The following is a 25,330-nucleotide window of genomic DNA, read 5'->3' on the forward strand; positions in this document are numbered from 1 at the left end:
TTGACCACTGACCCATTTTTGGTCAATCCAAATATTTTCGTGGAAGTTAACACAGACCCCTTCAGCACTGCCCCATTTTCGGTCAATCCAAATATTTTCGTGCAAAGAAAAATGGACCCCTTCAGCATTGCCCCGTTTTCGGTCAATTCAAATATTTTCGTGCCACCTAAAATGGACCCCTTCAGCACTGACCCGTGTTCGATCAATCCACATATTTTCGTGCAAGCAAAGTGTGTTTCACACTCAAATTCTGCCTTATGCTGCAGTGCATTATCATATTGGTGCACAAATTGTTGGAGACATGTCATGGAATTAATATACCCATCGAAAAATGCATTCATGGTCTCACTTCATTGTGTTGTGGACATGTCTGCCCAAAAAAACCCTTTAAGGTAACAAGGAACCAACCGTGTCCGTTCTTCAAATAATGTGTTCAACCAATCATTGTTGCATAACTCATATTCACTTATGAAATTACCCCACGAGGATATAGAAACATCAACATTTGTCGACTCATACACTACATTTTTTAAATAACGTTTCATACCTTTATATTGCGTATATCCTTGAAGCTTTTCTGGTATTTTCTTCATTATGTGCCATAAGCACCACTTGTGTCACGCTTTGGGAAAGACAACTTCAACAACATTTTTCATTGCCCTACATTGATCTGTGACAATGACTTGGGATGGTTTGTGTGACATACAACGAAACCAACTTTCAAATAACCACACGAATGCATCAGTGTCTTCCGAAGAAAGGAGTCCACATCCTAACAAAATGCACTGCCTGTGAGGATTAACACTGATAAATGGTGCAAATGACATATCATACTTATTCGTCAAATATGTCGTATCAAAGCACAAAAAATTTCCAAAACTATCACATGTTGCACGACTTCTTGAATCTGCACAAAATACATGACTTATGCGATTATCATCACCTAAATCAATGTCAAAGTAAAATTGGGGGTTAAGTTCCCTCATATGATAAAAATGATTTAAGAGTGCTTTGCCATCTCCTTCCTTCCCCAACGCTCTTCTACTTTTGGCAACATAATTACGGACATCTCGTTCAACAAATTCCATATTGTCATACCCACTCTCTGCAGAAACAAAAGATTGAAAAGTCTTATTTATCCGAACTCTAGCGTCATTATTTATATCAACCACTATTTTTGCGTGTAAACTTATTGTTCTATTTCCTCTAAATAACCTAGACTTGGTTGGGCTCATGTCATGTGAATGTTCTTCGTGCACTATCATGATATACCACTTATTGTCTTTGATGTCAATAGTAATACGAGCTGGATATTCATGTTTATGAGTTGGAAGGGTGTTAACTTCAGTGAGAATGTATGACATATATTTTCCCGCTCTTGCACAAACCAACAAGAAGTATCTTAATTCTTTGTCTTTTCCTCTCTTCGAACTTCTTGTTCTAATTCTAAAACCTTTTCTGATGGCATATTCTCTGTAAAAAATTTTAACAGCATATGCGTTGTCAAATGACATGCCAACGATAGGAACTATTTCACTAACATCTTTAACATCAGGACCTATGTTATCAATTTCTTGCGAAGGTTGACCGTCATCAAACAAGGAAATGTCATCAAGAGAAATATTATCCATATCTATCCAAAGCTGCATTATATACAAATTTCATATCGCAAATTAACACATGTTATTTGTTAACAAATATGTCCAAATTTTTATCAAAACTAGGGTTTTTTGTGACTTTGGAACTAAAATATGTAATAAGGTCCCACAATATTTGGTGCGAAAAATTACACAATTAAGAGGTTTAACACAGCTCATATGCAACCATACTTGTTATTGTCATCACATTTTACAGATTATTTGTAAACAAACACATTGTTCAGAATTATAGTTTTTGGAAATAGAATGACAAGTAGGGTTTTTTTTCCTATTAAAGTGAAATGTCCAAATATTGCATGGTTTGGCATAAAAAATGAAGTTTCATGCATGAACTCCAACCAAACAATGAAAACTTTAATTAAAATGCCCTAACATTGTGTATAACTCTAATAAATACATGTGTATTAAATATGTGCAAAACTTGTGGGTCATGCACTCATTGGAGTACATGGAATGAAGGAGGTGGATGAAGACTCAATATATTAATACATGTGGGTGCCACCTTAAACAACACTGCAAAAAAATAAATGTTTGACGCTGCAAAAGGCCAAATGCTGGTGGTGGAAGATGAGAATGGAAGGTGGTGGGTGTTGTATGCAATAAAGCCACGAAAATGGTGCTACTTGTGGGAAAGGAGTTGTAATAATGCAACTCAACCACCACTGTGCTGAAGTGACAATTGTGCCAGAATAATAAATACCACTGTGCTGTCATAATTAATCTAAAGTGGTTGAAATGAATGCTGTCATAAAAAATGCTTCAAATAAATGTTGTCATAAAAAGTGCTTCAAATAAATGCTATAGATATGTCAAATTCAAGAGTGCACCACCGTCGTTTGGATGGTTCTTTCTTAGACAAAGAAGAAACCATTGCTAAACCACTATACTGCATGTTTTGAAACATCAAAATAGTATTCAATCATACTTTAGCTTTGTTGTGTTCACTATCACTTTCAATGGAGCAATGGGAAAACCTTGACATTGACATCAGTGACCTTACAAGCTTCATGCACCGTTGTAACACCAACACAAGTCTCATTTCAGGCCAAGCCGGTAATGTGCAAGCAGTTATCCTTAATCGCAACTCCAAAGAAGCAGTCAACACTCAAGAATTTATAAACAATATAGCTAACGAAAATCATAGGCGTGATTTTGATTCCAACCCATGGAATTGGGCACATCATTTTCTCAACTTTCATGGTAATGTTATGACAATCATTTACAGTTTAACAGTTATTGGTGTGCAAAAAAAGTATTTTTTTTTAAGGACAAATTGATGGACATAATTGTGAGAAGATATCTTCTTTGGCTAACATTAAGCAACATTCTGTTTTTCCCTTGCTTACTTGTGTTGTGAAAGAATGTCAACCAAATGGTTTAGGAGACATGTTAATAACTATTAAGGTATTATATGGCTTATGTACTCTTTCGATCCTTTCACTTTATGCAACACAAAAATCACTATTATACACATCTTTATTATAGGATCCAACTGGAACAGTTAGAGCAAGTGTACACGCAAAGGTGTTAAAAGATCCGGAATTTGGATCACAAATTGCAGTAGGATCAGTCTTAGTGCTAAAGAATGTATTTATCTTCCATAAAACTCTTTTTTCAAATAAGTCCATACCAGATTTCATGAAAGCATTAATGTTGTTATAGGTAGCCATATTTAGTCCAAATCAAAGAGTATTCTACCTTAATATAATCGTAAACAACATTGTTAAGGTATGTGACTTTCATTATAACTATAGCACAAACAAGTGTGCCTTTTGTTACAATATTCATGCCTATAGGTTTTAAAATTTGACATATGTACACCATCTCATTCATGCCTATAGGTTTTCAAATTTGACCATCTGAAGAGGAAGTTCATTGTTGTCATCTAGTAATACGCGATCCACCAATTTTTAGGTACAGTTTCAAAAAAATTATATACTTAAAAACAATGTCCTATATCCAATATTGTAATTCACATTTCAATATCCAAAATATATTCAGATGCAAAGAAATTGAAAATATTGAATAAGATGGAGGAAGACAGAATCCGACATTCAAGGATGGTTTAAACTTCCACATCTTACAAACATGCCTATATGCACAATGAAGACTATTATTATATAATTGAGGATACAAAATTGTATTTATAATTTATAAGCACATGTTTGAACAATGCTTATTACATGTGTTAAGTGAATTTTTTGGTTACTTGTCCTTCTTAGCTTGTATGAACTTAGTTTATGTGTGTTGACACTGCCATACATTCAAATTTAAAAAATATGTTCACTTCAACCACATAAATGGAAGACAATTAAAATTAAAAAACACTTCAAAAAGTCCAACCAAATTACAGTTACTAAAATTACAACGCAGTTGCTAAATACATGTCTTAAATTCTCTAACCACATTACACCCAATGAAATAAACATGTATCATTCCTAACAACTACTTCGTAAGAAACATACCTAAGTACTAAACATGTCATGTATGATCCCTTTAAATTATGACTAACAAAATCATTTTTTTCCCTTTCCATACCTAGTCCATGGTGATTTCATCACAGCCGACTTTGCACGTTTCCTTGCTCTATGCTTCACTCGGGTGAATATGTTACTTTTTTCTTCTCCCCCATCTTGGTCTTTGGGTACGTCTTGCTCTTGGGTTACATCTTGCTCTTTGACTACGTCTTGTTGTTCGGGTACATGTTGCTCTTCGGGTAAGCCTTGTTCATCGGGTAGGCCTTGCTCTTCAGGTACGCCTTGTTTTTCAGGTATGCCTTGCTCATCGGGTTCGTCTTTATCATCAACGTAAGACGTCTACAGATGTTCGTCATCATCTACAGAAGGACTATCACGCACATAAGATTTTGCACGTGCACTTAAAAATTCTTGTAACTCTTTCAACTCCTTATCCAAATTGCTGATGACAACCTGTTGTTCCTTTGCTTGGCGAAGCATATCAACTACTTTCACCTTCATTTTACCATAGTCCTTTTTTTACATGTCAGTTGTAAATCCACGTCGAACTACCTCAAATGCTTGTACAACGAATTCTTTTTGCAACTCTTCATTGGACGCAGATAATGTTGATCAAGAGTGATCAAAGGCTTTGAAGAATCCAAATCCAAGTGTTTGATGCAAGACTGAAGTTGCTGCTGTGTTTAGGATAGGATCTGGGTAGTTTAAATGTGTAATCCACTCTTTGTTGAATCTAAAGCTAATGTGTTTAAAAACCTTTTTGAGTTTAAAGTGTTTTCCAAAGTAAGTGAAAAACAACCTGTTGTTTTGTCGAAACAACCGGTTGTTTTGTCGAAACAACTGGTTGTTTTGTCGAAACAACTGGTTGTTTTACTCTTAGGTGTTTTTGAAAAGGTTGAAAACTGTTTCGGTTGGTTGACTTGCTGTCAAACCAAAACTATCGATTGTTTCGTGGTTTCAATCGATTGTTTCTTTGAAAATCCTAACAAAATTCTGTTTTTTTAGTTGAGTGTGCTTTAAATGATTTCCAACTGAATACGCTCCTCTATTAAATGCTTTGACCAATCTTTGAAAGATATAAATAGTTTGTTTATGTTTTATAACAAAGAAGAAAAATAGATTTGAGTTTTTCGGTTGTGAAAGATTGCTTTCAAGTTTTGAACATTCACATCAAGTTTTGGGTTTTCTCAAGAAAGAGTGGAATATATGTATTGATTTCAGATTGTTCTGTAAACAAGTGTAATTTGTTCTGAATTTTCTGTAAATTCTGGTGTTGTTGCCAAGGAGTGTTGTGTGCTCTTGAGGTGGTCAAGATCAACATTCTTGGTGTGTGTTCTGCCAAAGAGAGTGTGTTTCTTGAAGGGTTCAAGTCACTTCTTTGGTGGTTTGTGTGTAATCTGTTTTGATTGTTTAGTGGATTGCCCAGTGGCTTCTAGGGACTGGATGTAGCTCTTGGTTTAAGAGTATACCAATATAAACTGTTTGTGTATCTCTTTCTTCCCTTAAACTCATTTAAATTCAACTGTTATTGTTTTACTGGTATAACCAATCGATTGTTTCGCAGAAACAATCGATTGTTTTTCTGGTGCTTTGCTGTTTTGTGCTTAATTTCTTTGCTAACTGAATTTCTGATTTAGTTTCATACAAAAGATTTTGTTCTAGCTGAAAAGTTTTCAAAAACCCCTCTTAAACAATCCACCCCCTCTCGTTTAAAGCCATACATTCTAACAGATAAGTCCACAATAACCTGTTCACGCAAACAACAAATACCAACATAAATGAAAAAAAAAACTAAGTATTGTACATTAAATAAAAAATTTCAATGTATTCTACACACCACATTTTGTTGCAGTCCAAATGCAATTTCAATGTCACCCAGCCTAACATCCATCCAATGTGTGATACGAGGATATCTATTTCCAATTCTCGGCATTTGTCGCTTGTAAGAGAACAAATGTTCAAGAGCCCATATCGAAACAATTCATGTCAAATTAATGCCAGTAACCAGAAAATGTATGGGAATCATTACACATACGAAGTAAACATTTTAAATTACCTGCATCAAGTACACACAACCACGAACATGGATATATGTAGCATTAGTTTTCCTCCTCATACACATTGAAGCTGAACACAAACTCTCAACCAAAAAGTCATAAACTAAACCTCCCCAATTAAACCTACCCAATTCGCGCAGATCATCCACAACCCTAAACAACCCACCAGGAACAAAACCCATTCTACTTGGAAATAAAAACTCTAACATTCCTATCAAGATGTCCAGCCTGCAAAAGTCATCTATGGAACATTCATTACGATGTTTAACAATTTCATCATAAATCATTTTCACAGATACATGACTACTTTTAAAAAAACTCCTACTCTTACAATTGTTTTCTGATTTTTCTAAGTCAAATTTGTCTCCCACAACTCTAAGACCTATACCTAAACAAACATCTAACAAACTAAATGGGACAACTCTAGAACTAACTAGAAAACCATGACTTCTCTCCACCCACCTAGTAGATAACTCCCTTAAAAGGCAACGACTCAATTTCAGGTTCCCATCCAACACAATTAGCCAACCAAAGGGGGTTGACTGAATAATACACTTTTCTTCAGCACTTAAGGTTTTGTGCAAACTTCCCAAAAATTTAGGCCTGCAATAATGCCTAAAAACTTGCATTTATAAAAAAATGTACACTTTACTAAGAATGTGATGTCATCGTATGCCTAAGAAAATTAATCATATTGGAAATCAAGCCTTATCATCCACAAAAGATTTTGCATGACTACTTTCTTGAGTTGTCATTATATCCTAGAAAACATAAAAAAACAACAATGAATACGTTATTCAAAACCAAACAACAATGAAAGAACATCAATCTTTAAAAAATCAAACAATTCACAGTTAATGTATTATGTAAATGTGCTTATGCAATAAATTGACTTTGGCTCAACACAAGGAACATAAGAAGGACAAAAACCTTACATTATTCCCCACCCCACCCTAACTAATAACAGAACAAACCTAACATTTTAAGAAAAAGTTACCCTACCTCTGTTATAGAACTATAATGTGGGTCACTAGATATTCCCTCTAGGGTCACCACATTCTGTAACTGTCTAAGTTGAGTGAATTTTGTGGTTAATTCACACTTTCCTACTCTTCTGGGTTATAAAGAACCCATTTAACCCACTTTCTCCCCAACTCATGGCCCACCCTTCACCAACATGAACACTCAATTCCCATATTCAGGAAAAAGTTTCATTGGGTCTGTGCACGAAGTGTAATGTGGGTCATCACATATTAAACCACTTTGTCCCCAGCTCATGCCCCACTACAACCAAGACGAACACTCAATTCCCATTCCAAGAAAAAGTTTCCCTGGGTATGTGCAGGAAGTAAAGTGTGGGTCACCACATATTCCCTATAGGGTCACCATTAGAGGTGGCAAAGCGGGCTAGCCCGCCCCGCATTGGTTCACCCCGCGTTTGGCCCACCCCGCAAAGTTATTGCGGGCTAGAATTCCCGACCCGCCCCGCCCCGCATAAGAGCTGGCCTGCGGGTTTTTCTTTTTTTTTTTTACATTTTTTTCTTAAAAAATTGTCAAATTAAATCTATATAATTGTTACTATCAAACCTAAATTTTTTTTTCTTCCTTTTCAAACATAGTCAAACATCAAAACATTAAACATTAAGATAAATATCAAATATCACTATTCTTCTACTTCCAAAACATTAAAAATACCTAATTCCAAAACATTAAACATAAACATAAACATAAATTCAAAAACATTAAACATAAACATTATTGACATTCTTCCATTTCAATAACATTGGATGCCGCCTTAGAAAAATTTTCATCCATTTTTTTTTCTTGCGGGTTAGCGGGCCAGCCCGCCCCGCCCCGCTGCTGGCCCGCGCAGGCCGCGGGTTAATGCAGGGCGGGCTAATGCGGGTTAGCGGGTTGAAAAGGTCAGTCCGCCCCGCTTTGCCATCCCTAGTCACCATTTGATTATATTCACATAGTTGAATGAATTTTGTGCCCAGTTCACACTGCTCTACACTCATGGTCTCTAAACACTTTAATTAAACTACTTTGTCCTCACCTCATGCCCCACTACAACCAACACGAACACTCACTTCCCATTTTCAGAAAAAGTTTGCCCACATCATGCCCATCCGAACAAACATGAACACTCATTTCATATTTCCATAACAAGTTTCACTGGGTTTGTACAGGAAGTGTAAAGTGGGTCACCACATATTCCCTGAAGGGTCACTACATATTGTCACTCTCTAACTTGATTGAATTTTGTGGTTAATTCATACAATCCTACTCTCACAACCTCTAAGTAACTCATTTAACCCACTTTCTCCCTACCTCGTGTCCCTCCCTAACCAACACGAACACAATTGACATTTCAAGAAAAAGTTTCTCTGTTAGGTCTTTGCAGGAAGTGTAATGTGGGTCACCACATACTCCTACTAGGGTCACCACATACTACAACCCTCTAAGTTTACTGGATTTCTGCTCACTTGACATTGCCTTACACTCATGTCCTCTAAAGTTCTAATCTAACATACTTTCTCCCCACATCATGCCCATCCCAACAAACATGAACACTCACTCCATATTTCCATAACAAGTTTCACTAGGTTTGTACAGGAAGTGTAAAGTGGGTCACCACATATTCCCTGAAGGGTCACCACATACTGTCACTCTCTAACTAGACTAAATTTTGTGGTTAATTCACACGGTCCTACTCTCACAGCCTCTAAATAACTCATTTAACCCATTTTCTCCCCACCTCGTGTCCCTCCCTAACCAACATGGACACAATTGACAATTCAAGAAAAAGTTCACCTGTTAGGTCTGTGCAGGAATTGTAATGTGGGTCACCACATACTCCTACTAGGGTCACCAGATACTGCAACCCTTTAAATTTAGTGAACATTGTGGTTACTTCACACTATCCTACTTTGATGGCCTATAAAAAACTGATTTAACCCACTTTCTCCCCACCTCGTGCCCTTCCCCAACCAACATCTACACTAACACCAACACTCTCTTTTTACCTTTCTTATCCATGTCAACATTACAGAATTTCCTTAAAAATTTTGGTACCTCATCAACCTAACATTCCAAACAATCACTCTGTATTATTTATACACCAAGACACATATTTCCAACAACAATATTTTCCACAAAAAATCAAGTCATACTCCAGAAAAATGGGTCCCGATTTTTTGACAACTCTAACTGAGTTGCTCCACCAATCCCTTTTCTTTGTGTATCCTAACATGCTACTATAAAATAAAATACTACAATAATAGTGAAATACAAACCCACAAAGTAAACCCAACATGAAATACGAATATACATTTATCCTAATAGTCTGTGGAAAAAATCAGGTTTGGCTCATACAAGGGTCACCACAGGACAAATAATAGGAATGACCCAACAACAAAAATTACACAACATCAAGGTTTCGCTTAATAAACAAATGAAAAAAATAAATGTATTAACTTTGAAAAGAGGATGTCCAAGAGGAGAACGCCACCCAACCACCGTGAAAACAGGATGTTGAAGACGACACCGCCCCCCAACCACCGTGAAAGGAGGATGTCGAATACGACACCACTGCCAAACCACCCTGAAAACACATGCACATAGGACAACGACGAACGCCGCTGCACATAAAGGTTGCGGAGAACTTCGAACAAATAGCTTGCGGAGAACTGGAAGATGATGTGGTGGAGAAGAAGAAACCTAAACTCAGCCCCTTTCTTAAAACCTAATTTCACATTCTACCGCACCCTAAACACTAAATGTTTAGATTTTTCCTGGGCCCCACAATCCAAATAAAATAATATTTTTTGTGCCACGTTGACAGTTGTATGGTAGATCTACTCATTTAGAGTTGTCCAAAAATCGGGACCTTTCATCGTATATCTAGGATAAGTAAAAACGGGATTCTACTATGCAAACACCTTTTCTTTTCTTGGGTTCACAAAATTAACAACCACTTTTTTCCTATCCTAAGCCTGCCTCAACTCACTACACTATCACAAATAATCAGACCAATTCATCATACCAAAGTGCTAAACTTTACAAACCCACTAAAACACTTTGCCAACAAATTTACCCCAATCTTTCTTTTTCTCTTTCTGTTTGCCTACTCTCTCTCTCTCTCTCTCTCTCTCTCTCTCTCTCTCTCTCTCTCTCTCTCTCTTTCTCTCTCTCTCAATTGCCAAATCTTTCACCTTCCAAATTTGAGACGGTGGTTGCAAAAACTAACGTTGCAAATGGAACTGGAAGAAATGTGTGATTTGGGAATGAGAGTTCCTTGCAGGGTTTGGTAATTGCTTTCGATTTCTGAAAGATAGGAGAAATTTAGGAAATGGATTTCGATTGGCTTTGAGGACTTTCGATTTTTCACTTTTGATTTATGTGTTTCGATTTCACAGTGGATTTGGTGAAATTTAGAGAGTAAGGTTCATGAGTTCATGGGTTCGTGTTTAAAAAAACATGGCACACTTTCAGAAAACATTTTATTTTTTAATTCTGTATGTAATACTGTACAATCAAATTATATCCATATGTAACTATTTCCGCTTTTTTAAATATTGCATACAGATATAACCAATATGCAAATATATCAAGTTTTTAATTAAATATAAAATACGTTATATACAGATATAATTCGTATGTAACTATTTCCATATTTAATTAAATATTACGTTATATAGAAATATAATCCATATGTAATTATTTCCATTTTTTTTAATTAAATATGTAATGTTGTAAATACTGATATAATCTATATGTAATTATTCCCGCTTCATGGCATCAAAATTACATATTAATTATATCTGTATGTAATCACTTTTGGTTTAAATAGGAAAAAAATCGTATGTAAATATTTGTATGTAACACTCACTTTACATATGGATTCGTATTCATATGTAATAGTTGGTATGTAAATAAATAATTTCTTGTAGCGAATGTTCTCCATGGATTTAGATAGTAAATCAAAGAAAAAACATACATATAATACAATCTCATAAGAGGTAGAACAAACTTGAAGAAAGATGACGATGGAGGACGATGGTGGAGGGCGTTGTCGGAGTTGCAGGGAAGCTGGATGGAGTAGAGGACGTGTGAACGCGAAGGAGGAGCAAACTCGGAGGTGGAGTCGAAGTGTGTGCGCAACAGAGCGGATGCAAACGCGAAGGCATACCTAATTAGGTTTTAGGGATTCAATTGAATGAAGGAACTGGAGAATATGAGATGTGTGATGTAGCTTGGGGCTGGGGAGCCTTAACTTAAAATTCAAAAATATTTCTTTTTACGCGGGTCACGGGTTATGCGAGACAGGCTTAAGCGGGTCAACAGTTGGATTAATGAGTCTGCCCACAATTTTTGCTAGTGAGTTGCAGGCCGACCTACATTAACATTCCTAAATTTGAACATATATCAAATCTCACTTTATGCAAGGAAAAGGAAACTATGAAAGAGGGATATCACACAAGGATTGTGCAATAGTCTTCTTTTGTTCTTGAGTCGCATAAGATCATTTGGCTTGTGAAGAGCAAACTTGATCCTTGAGACACCCCTAAGGAATATGAAAACCGAAAGAATTCATCCCCATCTCAGAACACTAGGTAGAAAAACAACCCTAATCGCTTAAAAGAGGAGCACCACTTTAGGAGAATAAAACTCTAGCCACCTACAACCGATTTGTTTCTTTTTATTTCCCGAAAAAAAACATGCAGAATGATGCATTTTTTAGAATGGATAAGAAGTTGGTAGCCTATAAAAAACACATTTTTTCTTTTTTTTAATGGGCTGAATAAAGTGGTGACGATTAGGTATTCACAAAAATTTCATATTGAGTAATATGAAGAAGTGAAAGGTAAGAAGCTACTATAAAAATGAAGAGTATTTTTCAAATTCTCACCACAATTCAATAGTTTCTTGGGTTTATTGAGAACTTGTATAGTTGTGTCTTTTGAAAGAGTTTGCAATTTTTTCTTTTGTAAAAATTGCGTAAATTAAAATATTTTGTTGAGTGTGTGTGATTGTAGACCTTGCAGTGTCACTCCCAATAGAAGAAACCTCAATATCATTTGAACTTGATTGAAAAGCCCATTTTTTACTGAGATGTTTCACACTTTCACTATTACAACACAAAATATATTTTTCTTTTGATAATACCAAACTCTTGTAAGAATTTCTACATTCAAAAGAACTCCTTAGCTAATGTGTAACCATTCAACACGAATTGTCACTCTCAAGACATAAATAAACTCTTCAAAGTACCAATGAGATACCTAAGTATTCATTTTCCAACTTGTCAATGTTCTTCATAATTGTTCTAACCAAGAGATAAGTTAACCTCTTTGCTAGACATTGAAATGTGTTGTCTTTTTCTAGGCCTTATTGATCCTATTTATAGTTAACTACTCTCTTAGACTTATAATTCTTTTGCTAAAATTAATGTCTACATCCTTAGTGTTTTTTTGCCTCATTATCATTTTTTTTAATTAATTATTATTTGATCATAGTTACTCGTATTAGAATTTATTATATTATCCAAAAGATTTGTTCCAAATTGTGTATTTATTCAGGCTTGATTGTGATAAAAATTCCTCTATAATGATGCAAGACAAATATTTCCCAATTTATTTTCTAATAATCATATCTTAATTTTTCTAGTTAGTCTTGAGTGATAGATGAGTCAAAATTCCACTTACTACTACAAACCACTTAAGTCTTAAACGATGAGACTTACTTAAGATAGGTTGGAATCCTGTCCACGACTACACAGTCCCTCAAGTCTTGAGCAATGAGACTTGTTTAAAGAAGGGTTGAAATAATGTCCATCACTATACAATGATTGTTGTATACGAAAAATTATTGATAAACAACTCAAAACATTTATGATTTTTTTTTACTTGACTTGAATAGTGTTCTCGATTTTGTTCATATATCATGTGGGCACATCTTTTATTTCTTTTACAAAATGCTTTAGTTGGATTTGTGTAAGTCTCTCAATTTCTTTCGCGGATTATTTTAAATTTTACCTATCATCGGAGTACTATCCCTTTCAAATGAAAAATTGGCCCCATGTACCATCTTTAACTTGTGATAGAAAAAATTATACATATAACTCTCACTTTCAGTTAATAATGTTAGAATATATGGCCTTAAACGAGAGAGAGAGGGGGGGGGGTGAATTGTTTAAAGGGGTTTTCGAAAACTTTTTAAGCTAGAACAAAATCCTTTGAATGAAACTCAATCAGAAATTCAGTTACCCAAGATATAAAGCACAAAACAACAAAGCACCAGAAAAACAATCGGTTGTAGAAACAACCGATTGTTTATACCAGCAAATCAATAATAGCGGAATTTAAATGAGTTTAAGGAAAAAAAAAAGATACACAAACAGTTTATACTGATTCACTCTTAAACCAAGAGCTACATCCAGACCCCAGACTCCACTAGGCAATCCACTAAGCAATCAAATACAAATTACACACAAAACCACCAAAGAAGTGACCTTGAACCCCTCAAGAAACACACTTCCTTTGGCACAACACACACCAAAAATGTTGATCTTGACAACCTCAAGAGCACACAACACTCCTTGTCTTACAACACCAGAAAAAACAAAGTATTAAGAACGAATTACACTTGTTTATAGAATGAACTGAAAATAATACAGATGTAATCCTATTCCACTCTCTCATGAGGAAACCAAAGATGAAAAGAGGAAACTCAAAATTTAAGCAAAAACAAGCCTAGACTCTAGATACCACATGATGTGAATGTAACTACAAGAATACATGATTCTTTGACATTCTTAGGAGCAACTTGAGCTGGTCATAAATGGCACCTTACTTTAGAATTGGATCAATGTTCTAATTCAAGAACTCACCAAGACTTAGCACCAACCAAGACTCATATGGAAGTCCATATATTGTCAAATGGAATCAAAACACAAGGAATGAAGAACAAGAATTAAAAACTGGACAGAATTGAAAAGCTAGCTACTGAACCGAATAGAAACAAAGAACAAAGCTGGAAATGCAAATTTAAACGGTGCAAATGAAAGGGAAGACTAGGCAATTAAAAACTACCGAATGAAATTGATAGAACATGAAAGAAGAAGAACACTTATAGGATAAGCTTGCTGGATTTTGAGAATTAGAAGAACACTTCACGCCACTTGGTTCCTTGACCCAAGATAAGTGATGGAATGCTGCCACTTGAAGCTCACCATTGCTCACAAGATAAGGCAAAGAAGAAGAAGACTCAAGACTCACAATTTCTCTCCAAATTTGAGTATAGTCTCTCTACTATAAAATTCCAATCTGAATTGTGAAGGACCTAAGCCCTCCTTTTATAGGAGTAAGGGCTGGTCATTTACATAGCTTATTCCCTAAGCTACCCAAAAAACTCCTAAGATCACACCCCCCTTACTAAGCTCACTCCCCAAGCTTCTAGAATTTGCTAAACTAAAGCCTAAAGATGCTTTTACAAAAGAGGTGTCTCATGTTTCCCTCTAAGCACCTTTCTAAACATTATTCTATATTATTTACAATTTAAAAGAAACTATAAAGAGAGATATTTAATATGAAGCCTATTATTTGAGAGTTTGTAGACTTCTTTATCTTTAGGCTTGATCTTCTCTTTGACTTCTTTTAATTTGTGAGAAGACTAGAAGGAAGAACTTCAAATGTGTAGGTGAAAATCCTCTTCCTTCATTAATAAAATCCTCTCCTAGTGGATATCCATCATACTCCCCGAGTTGGAGAGAATTCGTCCACGAATTCAGTACTCCTGCATAAAACAAAGTCAGTTTGCTATTATATAAGAGAAGACAAGAAGAAATGGGCAAACATGACTTATCACTTTGAAATGGTGGGAGTTCAAAAAAAGATGGTCTATACACAGACCATGTTGGAAAAGATTGTTTAGGAATGATATTATTTGGTAAAATAGGAGATATGAAAAAATCATCCTTAACATTCTTTATCCAATATGGTGTGGAAGTAGGAACCTTAGGTAATGAAAATGACAAAGAAGAAGACCTTGTAGGCGTAGCACGAGTCAACAAAAGTGATTTAGTTGAGAAGGTATTAAGACTCGGTTTATCATGTACTTCAATTTCCTTTTCATTTTCTTTTTGAGTTTCTTTGGGATTGGTCCTATATGCTAGACGATGTGGTAAAGAAACCCTGGGCATTAAGTCTATTTGGTGTTCAATCCCTTTTAGAGGTGGTAAGCCTTTAGGAGGATCTTGAATCACATCTTCATAGTCCTTTACCAAATTGTCCAAACATGTGGGACTATCCTTAGCCGACTCACAGTCAATAGTCCTAGGAATAGCTAAAAAAATAGGCTTTTGAGTAACTATTACCCTTTTAACTTGTTGTGTGGACATGAGAAGGCTTCTCTTGGAACTTTTTAGATCATTTTCTTTCTCTCTTTTTTCTCTCATTTTAACTTGGTCCTCATGTACTTCCTTTGGAGAGAGAGACTTAAGAGTGACTTTGTGCCCATGGAAGTTAAAAGACATTTTGTTGGTAAAGCCATCATGAAAAACTTTTCTATCAAATTGCCATGGCCTACCTAAAAGAATATGTGTGGCTTCCATAGGAACAACATCACACAAGACCTCATCTTTATATTTGCCAATGGAAAATGTAATGAGGACTTGCTTGTTCACCACTAACTCACGCACCTCACTCAACCATTGTAACTTGTAGGGCTTGGCATGAGAGATGGTAGGTAATCCAAGTTTGTCTACCACTCTTGTGCTTGCCACATTAGCACAACTCCCCCCATCCACAATTAAAGAGCATACCCTATCATTAATAAGACACCTTGAATGAAAAATATTTTCTCTTTGAGTTTCATCAAAAGGTTTTAAAACTTGGCCAAGCATGCGTCTTATTACTAATAGGTCACCCTCATGTGGGCTTTCACTCTCACTCTCACTTAGGGATCTAGAAGGTGAGGAATGTCTAGAAGATTCGGACTCATGCTCACTACCACCTACCCCATCATGCATATACATAGTTCGTTTAGTAGGGCAATTAGAAGCAATATGTCCATAGCTTAAGCATTTAAAACACTTCTTACTAGACGATTTAGGTGGTGATTTAGGCCTAGAATTGGAAGTGGAAGGCTTAGACTCTCTAGGTTTGAATGTAGAGTCCTTAGAAGGAATATTTGAAAAAGAGTTATTTTTATTTTTCCAAGAAGAGTGGTAGTAGTTATCCTTAGAAGAATTTTTGAAAGCATTTTTCCTTGCAAGTTGATTTTCAATTTTGCTAGCAAGGTGCACCACATTTTCCAAAGAAGAATATTCTTGTAACTCTACCACGTCTTGAATGTCCCTTCGAAGGCCACTCACAAACCTAGCTATCTTAGCTTCCTCACTCTCATCCATATTAACTCGAATTAAAAGCGTGTCTAGTTGTTTAAAGTAATCATCCACACTTAGCGCGCCTTGATGAAACCGTTGGAGTTTCAACATAAGGTCTTTCCTAAAGTGTGGGGGTACGAATCTAGCGCGTAAACATGCTTTCAAATCGTTCCAAGAGACCACGGGTGGCCTCTTGTGTAGGTCAATGTCCATGAGGTATTGATGCCACCATTGCATGGCATAGTCCAAAAATTCTAAAGAAGCTAACTTAACCCTATGCTCATCCCTAACCCCATTTACATCAAAAATTTGGTCCACCTTAGCCTCCCATCCTAAGTATACATTGGGATCACTTTCACCACTAAAACTAGGAAGTTTTACATTAGGAGAACAAGGGCCAGCCACATGTTGGCGCCTCTCTTCATGGTGATGATGTCTTGGCCTTGGATTGTCTTCATAATAACCATGAGAAGAATGGGAGTGCCTTGAAGAATGCCGAATTGGAGGAGGAGTTCTTCTCTCACGGTTTTGATGCATTTCTTCTCGGTTTAACTCCAAACTTTGGAGCCGTGCTTCCATTTTCCGTATCACCTCAAGATAGTGAGCATTGGATTGCTTGGCATTCTTTAAGTCTTCATAAAGGGCTGCCTTTTGTGGGGAGCACGGTTTGGAGGACTCTCCACTAAAGAAATGAGCCATGAGCAGAAAATACACAAAAACAGAAAACAAAACAGTGAAAGAAACTTGTTAGACAATTAAAAACAGTGAGATATAGGTTGCTGGAAAATGCCCAAGAAAGCACTCAAACCACTCCAAGAAAATATTCTGTCCTCAACCAAGCCTTGCTTGTGGAATGGAGTAGCTTCAAGTGAAATATGTCACAGCAAACCAACTTACTTAAGAACAAGTCTCCACACAACTTTAAGAAGAACAAAAAGACAAGCAAGAAAAAGGTGTAAACAATAAAAGCTAAACCAAAAACAGAGAGTAATGTTTGACAAACTAGAAAGAATATGAATGAAAGACAATAAAAAAAAATAAGGAACTCAATGAAGAAAGAAGGCACACAAAAAGAGTCCTAAAGAAAAGTGCTAGAGTAGATTGAAGAAAACAGAAAAACAGCTACTGGAATTTTATTTTTATTTTTTTTAAAGCAAACTGTGCTATGTTTACAGATTTAACTGTAGTGATTGAAAGCGAATTGGAAAGTGAAAATTTAACCACAGAAACTTAAATGTCTTAACTCAATAATGGAACTGGAATGAGGTAAAAACATTAAGCCAATTGAGAGAAATAAATTTTTCAAATTTGCTGCCCAATTACCGTATTCTTTTCGGCAGTATTGTACACTTTCCGTATTTTATTTATCATTTTTTGTGTACTTGTAATTTTTGAGTAATTCTTTTTTCTATGCTTTTGTAACACTTTGAAGTATGTAAATCCAAATTTTCACAAATTTCCTATGAGCCAATTAATTGCAGTAAATTGAAAACAGTAGCACATTTGTAAGAAAACAGATGAGCCTATTTAGGAATGAAAAACAGTATGATGAACTAGCAAAGACATAATGGAAATTATGTAAAGGAACTTGTATAGAATGAGAATACAAGCATGAACTCAAATCTAAAAATGAAAATGCACAAAGGATCAAACAATAAACTCAAAAACAGAAAGTAAACCAAAGCAAGAAACAAGTAAAGAAATAAAAGTACTACTAGAAGTAATGACAATTATGGAATAACATGACTAAGACAAAACTTGACATGATTACAAAATTTAAAGACATATAACAAGATAAAACAACAAGTGAAAGGAAGCTTAAGGTCAACTCTAGGAAGGAGAATGCCATTCCACAAGAGCAGCCATACTCATACAAACAATGAGTGCCATAATCCTTTTCACAAACACTTGGTGTAACAAAAGAAAAAACTGCAAGGAAACTCAAAATAAATCCTAAAACAGAATGGTAAACAACTAGAATTTAAGAGCTCTTGAAAGTAAAGTGCGATACAACTCAAAATTTAAGCAAAAACAAGCCTAGACTCTAGATACCACATGATGTGAATGTAACTACAAGAATACATGATTCTTTGACATTCTTAGGAGCAACTTGAGTTGGTCATAAATGGCACCTTACTTTAGAATTGGATCAATGTTCTAATTCAAGAACTCACCAAGACTTAGCACCAACCAAGACTCATATGGAAGTCCATATATTGTCAAATGGAATCAAAACACAAGGAATGAAGAACAAGAATTAAAAACTGGACAGAATTGAAAAGCTAGCTACTGAACCGAATAGAAACAAAGAACAAAGCTGGAAATGCAAATTTAAACGGTGCAAATGAAAGGGAAGACTAGGCAATTAAAAACTACCGAATGAAATTGATAGAACATGAAAGAAGAAGAACACTTATAGGATAAGCTTGCTGGATTTTGAGAATTGGAAGAACACTTCACGCCACTTGGTTCCTTGACCCAAGATAAGTGATGGAATGCTGCCACTTGAAGCTCACCATTGCTCACAAGATAAGGCAAAGAAGAAGAAGACTCAAGACTCACAATTTCTCTCCAAATTTGAGTATAGTCTCTCTACTATAAAATTCCAATCTGAATTGTGAAGGACCTAAGCCCTCCTTTTATAGGAGTAAGGGCTGGTCATTTACATAGCTTATTCCCTAAGCTACCCAAAAAACTCCTAAGATCACACCCCCCTTACTAAGCTCACTCCCCAAGCTTCTAGAATTTGCTAAACTAAAGCCTAAAGATGCTTTTACAAAAGAGGTGTCTCATGTTTCCCTCTAAGCACCTTTCTAAACATTATTCTATATTATTTACAATTTAAAAGAAACTATATAGAGAGATATTTAATATGAAGCCTATTATTTGAGAGTTTGTAGACTTCTTTATCTTTAGGCTTGATCTTCTCTTTGACTTCTTTTAATTTGTGAGAAGACTAGAAGGAAGAACTTCAAATGTGTAGGTGAAAATCCTCTTCCTTCATTAATAAAATCCTCTCCTAGTGGATATCCATCATTGTGTTGGACTTGTTTGAATCTGAAGCAGTTCCTACAAAACAAAGTTTAAGCAATATAAAACATCTATGGCAGCAGGTTAGAATAGCACATATAGCTTGTGTTCTGCTTAACCAATACAACAGAGAAAACCAGCCAAAAAGGCAAACCATAAAGCGTTAGCAGCAACAACAGAAATAACAATCACTTAAACAGATAGAGTTTGCAGAGTTTAAGACAACACAACATAAAATTCTCCCACTATTTGTCTTCACAAATAGACTATAGGAAGAGATAAAATAGAAATTGTTCCAGATAAAACAGAATATAAAAGGAATAGCAATAAAACTGTTACAGAGCAAAAACAATCGGTTGTTTCGAGCATTCAACCGATTGTTTTTCTTCAGTCATCCTTGCCATATTGCAGCTCAAAGATCTGGTTCTGAACAGCTTCAATCTGTTCATCCAGGGTCTGAAAGCGAGTATCCATGTTCTAGAATCTGTTGTCAATGTTCTGGAAATTTGACACACAAAGATCATTGAGAATTCTTTGATTTTCAGCAAAACCATCAAGTCTATCGACCATGTATCTTTCAAAAGAAGACATTGAGGGAATCCCATCCCCTTGATGTTCAACACTTGTTCTAGCATCAAAGTTAGTTGCAGGTTGTTCTTCATTGTGGATATCCATATCAGCAGCTTGATCTTCTTCATCAAAATCAGCAGCTGCAGCACTTGAGGAACCACCATGATCACCATCTTTGCTTACCCATCTTCCATTTATCTTGGTGAAACCCATTTTGCTTAGTGAACCATTGTTCACATCTTGTAATGATTTTACCAACTTAGAGGTTTCATCTTCAAGATTCACTTCAAAATAGAGCAGAAATTTAGAGATTAAAACAGTATAGGGATAATGGTAGTCACTTAACCTCATGGACTTTTGCATATGTTCTTTGATGATATGAATCCAATTGATCTTGATTTTCTTCATGATGCAGTAGATATAGACAAGATCTTCTTCTGTTAAAAAAGAATGGTTGCTCCCCCTTGGAGTTAGAATCCAAGTGACAATGAGAGCCAACACCCTTTCATCTAACTTCAATCCTCCAACAGAACAAGTTCTTACTTGAGCTTGTGGATTCTTCAAACAGCTTTTGTAGTATTGAATCTTGTTGAAATCTTCCACAACACCAATATTTCCTTTATTGATTCTAAGACCAGCATACTTCAACCCAGTTACAGCAACCCATACATCATGGGTAATTTCCATGTCTACACCTTTAACATGTGAAACAAGATTGTTTCCTTCAAACTTTAAGTTTGTGTAGAATACCCGAATTAAATCTGGATAAATGTTTCCCTTCATCTCCAAGAATCTTTTCAGCAACTGATCCTTGAGAAGCCTTCTCACATTGTCCAGCTTTTGGCTTTTCAACCAATCAAAGGAGACAACTGTTGGATTGTTGATCACTTTTGTACTTGTCTCAAAGCGATACCTCTCAATAAATTCATTATCTCCTGAAAACCAGCCCTCAAGTCTTCCTCCTGACCTTACAACCCTTGTTTTGATCCTCTTGGATGTAGGTGGAGTGGAATCCCTGACAGCAGAAAGAGACAAAGGCACACACACAAGGAGAGAAAGAGATGTTGCAAGAGATGGCTTGTTTTTGTGAAAGAAAACAGCTGCAACAGATTTTATAGCAAATCAAAGACCTTCTTTGATCCTTTGGTGATTGTGGGTTCAAGACAAGAGACTGGTCCAAGCACTACACAGAGAACGTCAGAAAAGAGCAGAAAAACACATGGTCAGAACATGTGATCTTTGACTAGACATAAAGGCTCTTGAATTTCCAATATATGGAATATATTCCTTTATTACATCTTGTAACTTCCTCTAGAACCAAATCAGGCTTTCAAGACTGCTTTATTGACTCAAGATCCTTTCATTATTGAGATCTGCAACAGAAAGAATGTATAGAGAAATTATATCAATTCTTCACAGTGCTGTCAAAGAAGAAACAATCGGTTATTTTTCTTCAACATGTTGACAAATTGTGATTTTCAAGCATAGACTGAGAAAGGTTCAAAACAGATGTAATTTCTCATTTGAAAAAGAAAATTAAGCATGAATCAGTAATTAAAAACAAAGGAAAAGATAAGGAAGGTGTTATCCTTTTATGAAGTCCCTTCAATGAGTCATTGTTTGTGATCAAGAAGCTTATTTTGTCTGTTGAAAAAGCTTGGACTGGTACACTCCCTTAATTCAGTTCCAGTCTTAATCCTTTTCTTCCAAAAGACCTGGTCAGATGACTCAAAGCCTCATGTTTCTTCTAGTATCCCTGCATTAAAATAAATTCAAGCAACAAGATTTGGTCCCCTTACAAATGTGGGTCCATTTGATTTTTTTTTTATCATTTGAAACCTCACAACCTTTGGGAATCCATTTCATAAAACCTCTGGGAACATAATATTTCCTTATTTTACAGAATCTGACTGAATGGCTTCTTTTCATCCAATAAAAGCATGTAACAACCGGTTGTTTCGACTTAACAATCGGTTGTTTTACTGATAGTTTTGAAAAATTCTTTGAAAATTTATCTTGCTTATTCTGTGGATTAAAACCTAATTCAGCTCTTCCAAAAACAACAATTTTGAGATGCCAATACATTCTCAAAGTTGGATTTTCCCTTTAAAAGCTTATCCACAGTTCTAATAAGATAATGAACTTTCTTTTCAAGATTTTCACAATTTTCACAAACAAGAGAGTCACACGCATGAGAAGAGTTTTTGCAATGCTTTTCAAGCTTTTCAAAATCAATTTTTGATTTTTCCAACTCTTCTTCAAGTGTCTTAACCCTCTTTTCAAGCCAGTTGTTTAGCCCTTTCAATCGGTTGTTTGAGAGAACCAATCGGTTAGCTTCTTCATGAGTTTCTTGAAAAACTTGAAGCAATTTACTATAATTTTCAGCACTTAGGGAAGCACATGAACTTACATTGCTTGATGCTTGACTCATCATCTCCTTCTGCAATTAAGCATATGTTTGCTTTTTCATCTTCACTTGATGAAGAGCTTGATGAGGAAACTTCATTTTCATCCCAAGCAATATATGCTCTTCTTGATTTTCCCTTCTTCTCCTTGTAGCTTGATTTCTTTTCATTGCTTTCTTTATTTGGGCAATCACCTTTTATATGCCCTTGTTCACCACATCCAAAGCAAGTATAATTGTTACAATTGAAATCACTAGTTTTCTTGTTGCCATACCTTTCTTTGTTGGCTTCTTTGTTGCGATTTCTCTTCAAGAATCTAATAAAATTTTTGGACAGCAAGCTAAGGTTTTCTTCTTCACTTTCATCACTTGAATCTTGTTTGCTTTTGTGTTTGGCAGCTTTCAAGGCAATGCTTCTCACATGCTTGTCTTCACTTTCTTGAACATTGAGCCTATTCATTTCTAACTCATGTTCTCTAAGCTTACTAAACAATGAAGCCGTTGTCAAGGATGTCAAATCTTTTGATTCAGAAATTGTTGTCACCTTAGGTTGCCAAGATCTATCAAGGCACTTGAGAATCTTGATGTTTAGTTCTTCTTTATCAAAGGTTTTCCCAAGGCTCATTAGATGGTTGATGATGTGAGTGAACCTCTTTTTCACTTCATCAATAGATTCTCCCTTAAGTATTTTGAACATCTCATACTCTTGTATTAGAGTATGTTTCCTTGCTCTCTTCACATCATTTGTTCCTTCATGGGTGACTTCCAAAGTGTCTCACATCTCCTTGGCCAATGAACATTGTGATATCCTGAAAAATTCATCTGAATTCAAAGCAGATGTTATGATATTCTTGGCAATACAATCAAACTTGGCCTTTTTATTTTTAGCATCAATCCATTAGGACCAAGGTTTTTCAATAGAAGATCCATCTTTTTCCAATTTAGCAATAAAAGGGTCATTTTCAATTGCATCCCAAATTCCTTTATCAAGAGATTCAACAAAGATTTTCATTCTAACTTTCCAGAATTGATAATTCAAACCACAGAACATAGGTGGTTTGTTAATTGAAGCACCCTCTCCAAAAAGTAGTTTTTCAACCATTGAAAAAAGATTTTAGGATCAAACTTGAGTATTTTTCAAGTACCAAGATCTTGATGCCAATTGTTAGAATATATGGCCTTAAATGAGAGGGAGGGTGAATTGTTTAAAGGAGGTTTTCGAAAACTTTTTAAGCTAGAACAAAATCCTTTGAATGAAATTCAGTTAGCCAAGATATAAAGCACAAAATAGCAAAGCACCAGAAAAACAATCAGTTGTTTCTTTGAAACAATCGGTTGTTTATACCAGCAAATCAATAACAACTGAATTTAAATGAGTTTAAGGGAAGAAAGAGATACACAAATAGTTTATACTGGTTCACTCTTAAACCAAGAGCTACATCCAGTCCCTGAATCCACTGGGCAATCCACTAAGCAATCAAATACAAATTACGCACAAAACCACCAAAGAAGTGACCTTGAACCCCTCAAGAAACACACTTCCTTTGGCACAACACACACCAAGAATGTTGATCTTGACAACCTCAAGAGCACACAACACTCCTTGGCTTACAACACTAGAAAAAACAAAGTATTCAGAACGAATTACACTTGTTTACAGAATGAACTGAAATCAAGACAAATGTAATCCTATTTCACTCTCTCTTGAGAAAACCAAAGCTGAAAAGAGAATGTTCAAAACTTGAAAGCAATTTCGCACAACTGAAAAACTCAAATCTGTTTTTCTTGTTTGTTATAAAACATAAACAAACTATTTAAAGCTTTCAAAGATTGGTCAAAGCATTTAATACATGAGAGTATTCAGTTGAAAATCATTTAAAGCACACTCAACTAACAAAACAGATTCTGTTAGGATTTTCAAACAAACAATCGATTGAAAGCACGAAACAATCGATTGTTTTGGTTTAATAGCAAGTCAACCAACCAAAATAGTTTTCAACATTTTCAAAAACACCTAAGAGTAAAACAATCGGTTGTTTCGACAAAACAACATGTTGTTTTTCACTTAATTTGAAAAACACTTTAATCTTAAAAGGTTTAAAAACACTTTAGCTTTAGATTCAACAAAGAGTAGATTACACTGATAAACTAACCAGATCCTGATGTGATTCCAATAGCATAGAAGAGAAAGATTCTTGATCTTCTTAGGAATCAACTTGAGTTGGACAATAGTTAGGCACTTTTCTTAGAATTGGATCAATGTTCTAAGTCAAGAACTCACCAAAACTAGCACCAAATCCAAAACTCATATGGAAGTTCCAATTTGATCAAATTGAACCAAAAAGAATGGAACAAAAGATAAGCAAACTGAATTAGAAGTGCTGGAAATTAAACACACCGAACCAAATCAAACAAAAGGAAGAATAACTTGCTGGAAAATGGAAATAGCCGAACCAAAATAGGCAAGAACAAAAACGCTAGACATAAAAATGAAGAAGAAACAAAGCTAGAGAAAAAGAACACTTATGGAGATGGAAGAGAAGGTGATTGATCACGCCACTTGGAGTATGGCTGCTCCAAGATTAGTGTGCTGCCGCCACTTGAGGACACCATGGATCCATCAAGATAAGACTAGAGAAGAAGGCTCAAAAACTCTCCAATGCTCACTCAAAATTTGAGTATAGTTTCTTTACTCTAAATTCCAATCTGAATTTTACAAAGGGAGCACCTCTATTTATAGCCTAAGG

General features: G+C 35.5%; 1 long non-coding RNA gene across 1 annotated transcript; it reads right to left on the minus strand.

Annotated features, from left to right (window-relative positions):
- Positions 1–14,485: 14,485 nt before the first annotated feature.
- LOC137805892 (uncharacterized) lies at positions 14,486–15,955 on the minus strand. Its single transcript, XR_011080270.1, has 2 exons — positions 15,240–15,955; positions 14,486–14,988 (listed from the first exon to the last, which is right to left on the minus strand). It is a non-coding gene; the product is annotated as an uncharacterized lncRNA (long non-coding RNA).
- Positions 15,956–25,330: the final 9,375 nt, after the last annotated feature.

Source organism: Phaseolus vulgaris, chromosome 3, assembly GCF_000499845.2.
Source record: "Phaseolus vulgaris cultivar G19833 chromosome 3, P. vulgaris v2.0, whole genome shotgun sequence".
Lineage (NCBI taxonomy): Eukaryota > Viridiplantae > Streptophyta > Magnoliopsida > Fabales > Fabaceae > Phaseolus > Phaseolus vulgaris.